Here is a 7,524-nt window from a genome sequence, read left to right as displayed (position 1 = left end):
GTGCTAGAGTGCTTAGTGTTTGCAAAGCACTTCTTCTGGTCACTTCTTGGAAATCAAATCAGTCACCGTGGATGTATCGTTTAAAATCTTGCAGTGATTATGGCTTCACCCACTGACTAACTTCCTGTCTGGATAACTTATTGTCTCTGTCGCTTTCTGTCCGTCTGTCTGCCAGGGGACCGTTAAATCAGCGGTGATACAGTAAGACTGAGCTGTTTACACCAGGGTTAACGATGAGGATAGGCGTGTGTACGTGTGTGTGTGTGTGTGTGTGTGTGTGTGTCGATGACGTGTGAATGCTCACACACTCGCAGCCCTCATGCTCCTATCACTCATTCATCCCACTAGAGTGCTTAGTGTTTCACCTTGTGTTAGCTGGCAGATGGTGATGCTATGGGCAATCACACTGCTTTATGAGAGAGAGAGAGAGCAAGAGAGAGAGAGAGACACTCTCTCTCTTTTTTAGCTGCAGAATGACAAAGCATTCATTGTAGGAGCGAGCTTGAATAAAGTAATTTTCAACAAAAAAAAACTAAAAAACGATAGCATTTGTTGTTTCACAGCCAAACTTTAAAATGAAACAGCCAGAGCTCTTTGGGGCAACATCTGAAGTTCTGTGTTTCTGTCCAATATTGACAATATAAGATCTTTTAGCTCTGTTTTGGTCCGATCATCCCTTGGGGGGAAATATCCAGCTCTGTAGCTACTAAATGCTCCATTACGTTCTCTAGCTCTTCCCTAACTTTGTATGTTGTGTGTGTGCTGGTTCTGGACCCGTAGTGTACAGGGTTTGAGCTTCTTCCTTACAATCTGTGGCTTGTGATAAAAAGTGATGACTCAACGAAAAACGAAGATGCTAAAACACTCCATAGGACTGAGTACTACAGATAATTTGTCACAGCGAAGTCACTCCTTTTGATTTCACAGACCTCTGACCTGTTGTTAATAGCTACATATCGATTAGTGCAACTTCCAAGATTTAGTGAATATTTTTTTATTTTTCAGGGCTTTGAAGTCAGTTTTCATCAGCCTTTACACTTTTATTGATCCCCGTGGGTAAATTCTTCTCTGCATTGACCCATCCTTAGTTATTAAGGAGCAGTGAGCTGCAGTGGAGCACCCGGGGAGCAACTGGGGGTTCAGTGTCTTGCTCAAGGACACTTCAACATTCAACTATGGGGAGAGCGGGGATCGAACCGGCTACCTTGTGGTTACGGGACGACCACTCCCCCATGAGCTACAGCCCACCACTTGAATGGTCCGGACAAAGCAAGTTAGCGAAACTTGAGTGTAGATTACATCAAGACTGGCATATACCTCCCAATGACAAGCATCAAAGTTATTATCTTGCATTTATTCTAAATAAGCTTTGCAAATTTTGTAAGAAGAACGTTTAACAAAAAAAAATATATATATATAAATGTCATGGAAAACTACAAATAATATATTTAGTTTGATGTATTCAATAATTGAGAAACCCAGTAGAATTTTATTTTGAGGCCCCAGAGAATGTGCACCAAAATGTGTAAAATTCTGTCCATCAGTTCTAGAGAAACACATATTTTCGTAATTTGTGGCACTCTGTAAGGGTTTCCAAACTATGGGTGAAGATATCTACTATAATAATAATAATAATGATTGGGCAACTGGTCAATGAGTTCCATGTCCTGCTCACCGCCGAACTTTACAGAGTTTTTTACGTTGGCTTATCCAACATGTTCGTCAACCAGAATTTGGTGATGATACAGTAGACCGTTTTTATTGTTGGAGCAAGTTGAGTTGGGTATGTAACCTGACCTTCCATAGTCTCTCTTTGAAAGTTAATTATAGCGCCACCATCAGACCGATTGGGGTCACATTTCCTGTGAAGCATTTGCACACAATTTTATTATGGGGTCATGGGGGAAAGTGTCATCTCTCTGGCTGGTTTCAGCTCACAGCACAAGACAACAAACCCTTATGAACATCAATGAAAGTAAAAAACAACAACAACGCCATATTTTGTTATTTTCTATAAAGGTTTAGCTGATCTTCTTCATCAGGACTGTGCAGGTGTCAGAAGGGACCCACCAGCCATCATATTGTTTTATTTAAATGTTGCTAAACCCTGACCAATGCACAGTAAGTAGTACATCACCATGTATCCAGCTATGATCCAACCACCTCCCTCAAACTATAGTGACAAGAACACACAGACAAAGAAGAAATTCAACCAAGGAGAAAGTAACCAAAACCTTTTTTTTCAAACTAAGTTTTCTTTCTTCTTCAATAGATTCAATTATTCTTTGGTTTTGCGGGCACACACTTCCACAATCTCACAATTTCAATGTGTATGTGTAAACTGAGATTCTTCACTGACTGCAGGAGCGTTTTTATAAATGGATTGTGTGTGTGTGTGTGCGTGTGTGTGTGTGTGTGTGTGTGTGTGTGTGTGTGGACATCTGCTGGTCTCTGTGTGAGTGTATAGGAGTCTATTCGTGTGTGTATTTGAGTATATTTTCGGGGCACGGTGCATGTTGCTATTTCATGACAGGGGCGACAGATGAGTTCCCAAGTCCTGTGGGTCCTGTGCTTTAGTGGCTGGCATACTTCCTCCTGCAACATGACTGGTGCCTCCGCGGATAAATAAGCATCCCGTCTGCCTGGAAACAAGAGCTCTGGAAAGTGGCCCAGATTCCTACACACATGGACCCTGATTGGTCTAGAAGAGGTCCACTTTTTCTTTCTTGCAGGTGCAACATCTTTTTATTAATTTGAGAGGACAAACCTGTGTGACAAATCATTTTGTTCGTATTTTGGTTTGTTTGGTCCTCTGCGCACCGAGGAAAATGGAATACAAATATTTACATTACATTACATGTCATTTAGCAGACGCTTTTATCCAAAGCGACTTACAATAAGTAAGTATTTAATATCCAAATACAGTGAGAGGACATCGTTTATAAATAACTTTTATGTGTATTTATCTCCCTAATACCGTTGACCCCCCCTTTACCAATTAAATTGTTTTTTTTTACAATATAACTATAGATATTTCCTGGTCTTTTCCCACATTTTTCCTTTTCAGTTAATTTTCTTAATACATGTAAAATGTCCCAGGACAAAGTTTATTTGAATTGACCAGACTGAAAAAACTAACTGTATGTAATAGTTGATATTATTGTAACATGCAAGTGCAATTCTCCTTAAACTCTGTTGTCCCTCAAATTGGACAGCCTATGCTTCCTATCACGGAACTTCCTGTCAAAGTGCACACACACACACACACACACACACACACACACACGCACACACACACACACACACACACACACGCACGCACGGACACGCACACACACACACACGTATTGCACACACATATTTCTGGAAAAATAGGTGATCACAAAAATATCATCACTTTCATTTCTTTTGAAGATGTTCTGCTCATTTAATGTGCAACTGGGATGAGACCAGGATTGAACACCTTTTTGTGGTTCACACTGGGACCGCCCCCAATGTACCACCCCTTACAGCCGCCCCAATGATCTGCCAGAATGTCATGTCATGTCATTGTTTGTGGTCAAAAGCACAACAATAAAGCATTTGTTTGAAGTAACAAATAAAGTAAACAAATATCAAGGATAAAAGAACAGAATCAATTTAGATGTTAATATTCTTTTATAATGTACATTGATTTATTTACTGCTGCACGTTAGCTGTCCAATGAACCACTTTGCTTTACAATGCTAAAATACAACTACAATAATATAAAAACGTGTAGACTATTATAGGCTTAAGGTTGAAGTTATTGAATACGACATACTAAATATCTCTGAGACAACACAAGTGACATTTACTTTTAGCCTGTAAGCTAACCCATTCCAATCAGGTCTCCAGTGCGATCACATCCATTTCAGAAGATTTGTGATCCAGTCTTGAACTGCAATGTATTTTGGGAGAAGTTAAATATACCCATAACAATAAATCCAACACTGAATGTTTTCTGTGCACCATGTTTCCGAGTTGAAAACAATGATGTTTGTTGTTAGCCGTCCACTATGGTGTCCTGATGCCCTGGGTTGAGTCTGCGCTGCAGCACAGTTAGTAACACGACCTCTGATTGGTCGAAAAACACATTACACTGTCACCATCGGATGGCAATGTTGGTCTGTTGGCGCACCACTCTTTTTTTCCCTCATCGTGCATAGTGATCACCTTCACGTTTTCTGTAGCGCAACCATGTGGTTGACGTTTGATATTGAGTGAAATATCGATCGGATGGCACGTCATGAAATGTGGTCGAGACATTCTTCACCTCAGAACGATGGATAAGGACTCGAGTGATTCCTTAATGATTCCTCTAGCGCCATCATCTGGTCAAGAACCAACTTTGTCCAATATAGTTTATTTTGGTTTGTGCAAATGTTACGCTAAAATGCAGTGAAAGAGGTGAAACCAGGTTAATGGTAAATGGTCAATGCACTGCTGTGTATTGATCCTGATCTTTGCCCAGAGGTTTTATTAGCCTAAACATAACTAGACATTAATCCAAGGGGTGACAAATTGTGGCCACGAGTCATTTATTGAAATAATCACGCGGGTTGTTTTTGGAAGACACTGACACTAAGTGCCCTATTTTGTTGTTTGGAACAGGGGGGCCTTTGTTGGTTTAATCCCATCCATCAAGCTGACATCTGAATCATGAAATTGAAACAGGACCAGAAGTTCTTTTCTATTTGGGTTGATTGTGGAATTTGCTCAATTATTGGGTAACACCATTTCAAATAAATGGACACGCTCCGGCCAGCTGTCTGGGTGGGAAAACCCCCCTGCGTGCTCAATGAAATGCGTTCTTTGACCGCTCGCCAAGTCTACACCCGAAACTTCATCACTGTGGTTTTGGCAATATTCAGAGCAGAAAAAAAAACGAGCGAGAACCCAGCTTCTTTGGTCTTGGGAGCCCTCAATCGTACCGATTTACCATACGTCTCTATTTCCCAGGCACAGGATGGCGTTGAGCATTATTCAATAGGCGGCTTCGATATCAACTGAGTCGTCTGGTGCTCAGGGTCAGGGATGATATACGCCATCTCTGACATGATGAATGTGTTTTTCTCCCCCTGCTCACACCTTCTCAAAGAGAAACATAATAACAAAAGTTTTCCTCCAAACTGAGAGAAAGAAAATACTTTTTTCTCCCTTTCTCCACCCCCCCCCGTCCCTCCACCAGCTCCTGTCCTCTTTCTCTTAAGACAGAGAGAGAGGGAAGAGGGGGTGATTTGGGGGTGGGGTGTCTGATTGCTATGCATTGTTTAGTTTCTTTCATTAATGCTGGGTGCCAGTCGAGGGCTACAGATGAACAATAGCTGGGGCCCCAGGCGTGGATCAATAGCAGATTGCTGATAGTGCCCCGTCCATTCTCCCCACCAGATTACATGATAAATGGGTCGGTCCATACACAGTGACAGGCCCAGGGCTAGCAGGGCCCAGGTAAGGCCCTGCATCTACTGGATACCACATCCTCTGTGTGTGTGTGTGTGTGTGTGTGTGTGTGTGTGTGTGTGTGTGACAGAGTGCATGTGTTGGTTTGGAATGCAAGCGTGTATTTCCAATCATTGGGTGTTTATGTGGGAGCGTGTGTGTGTGTGTGTGTGTTTTTTTCTTCTTTTTTATATACTGGTGAGGGTGACCACTGAATGATATTTGAACATGCGAGTACGTGTTTGTCTGTGTGTGAGAATATGTGAATTGATATAGATGATGATGCAGCTGCTGCCGTTGTAGATTAAGATTTTTATTTTGGTGTCCCACATGCAAATATGCCCAAGCTGCAATGCACTCGCAAGACAACCACAAATGAATATGCAATAAACCAGACCCAGAACCAGACACTTTTCAAATGATGATACAAAAATCCCCAAATAAAGGATAAGGAACACATGAGTTGCATAATCACATACTTTCATATGTGTAATAGTTACCGACAAATGACATTCAAAAGATAATCAAGTAGATGATCTTGCCAACCATTACAATTTTGAAACATCTGTAAACCAGACTCGAATTAAAAGACAATTCCCGTTGTTATTTCTGTCAAATGTTGTACCTCGAAGGATCATCATAACAACAGGACAGTTTGAATACTAACCATTCTGATATATGTACATAAAAACTAAGGATGAACACTGGTATGCTCACAATGACAACGCCGACATGCAGGTGTATGTAATGTGTAATGTAATCTTAGTTTTTAATTTCATAATGTTTATCACGTACAGCGTCTAAAAGGGAATGACATACATTTTGTAGGTGTTTGCTCATGAGGACGGGGCTTGATGATAAATCAAAGGATCGACCTGGTTTGGGGGAAGCGGAACATTTCAATCCATTTCACTCTTTAGGATTCATCCTCGGAGGAGCATGAATATGTTGATCGTAGTTTCATCGCAATCCATCCAATAGTGGTTGGAACAGGAATATCTGTACAAAATTCATCTGATTTCAGCCTGAACCAAAATGGTCCATTTTCCTCTTCAATGTTTTTCAATCTGCCAACTTCAGCTGCCGGAGGAAGAATTCCAGTTCTTTGTACTTAAGCATATGTCCATTTGGATTTCGACAACATATTTTGTGATGTCTAAAGACGCTTGAACATGGATAAAAGCTTGCTTTTGTGTTTCCATTATACCACATGTTAATATTTAAAAAAAAAGAATAAAGCTCAAGAGGTGTGTAATTTACACATTAATATATTCATCAATGAGTCAAAATGAAACAAATCAAATCATTTCAAATTTCCTTTGTCTCTCTGAATCACCAACACGGTGAGTGGAGGTTTTACAACTGCCTTTGTTTATGATTGGAGTATGTATTTGCGAAAGTGTATGTGTGTTCCTGCATGTATGTGTGTGTGTGTGTGTGTGTGTGTGTGCCAGGCACGGAAACAATGACTGCCCTATAATGGACACAGAGAGGACCGGGGCAGATATAAGGCTCCAAATTGGCAATTTACTGTAGCTACAGTAGGACACAGTGTCAGCTGGGCCTCACTCTAATAGGGGTTAAAAACCTTAAGTGGAGCAGAGAGCAGCGCGTCGCTCGTGTTGAACCTCGGCTCAAGTTAAGGCAAACATACATATTGATCCTGTGTTTCCACCAACGCCGTTTCCAATTATTCCCTCTCTCCCCGGCAGTACATATGTCACAGCGACGTGGTCACATGTTCAAAACAATTGCTTAGATATTCCCCCCCCCCCCCCCCCCCCCCATCTCCCCTTGAGCCACGCAATTCGTCACGGCATTTTATGATTTGTGTGATATTTTCTAGAAAATTGATGGGAGGGAAACAAAGTGAAAGTTGATATAATTCAAGGTCCTTTAGTAAAGCCGGGGAGCACCGGTGGCTAGTTAATCTACTCATTGACACGTTGTCCTCTGGTGCGGCTGAAGGACGGTCTTTAGACTAATGACCACACATATGGCGCGTTGCCCATTTAAAAGAGAAAACAAACACCTCCTGGCCATGGAAGTGTGTGAGCGCATGGC

This window comes from Cyclopterus lumpus, chromosome 3, assembly GCF_009769545.1.
Source record: "Cyclopterus lumpus isolate fCycLum1 chromosome 3, fCycLum1.pri, whole genome shotgun sequence".
In the NCBI taxonomy this organism is placed as follows: Eukaryota; Metazoa; Chordata; class Actinopteri; order Perciformes; family Cyclopteridae; genus Cyclopterus; species Cyclopterus lumpus.
Note: the sequence above shows the minus strand (reverse complement) of the source record.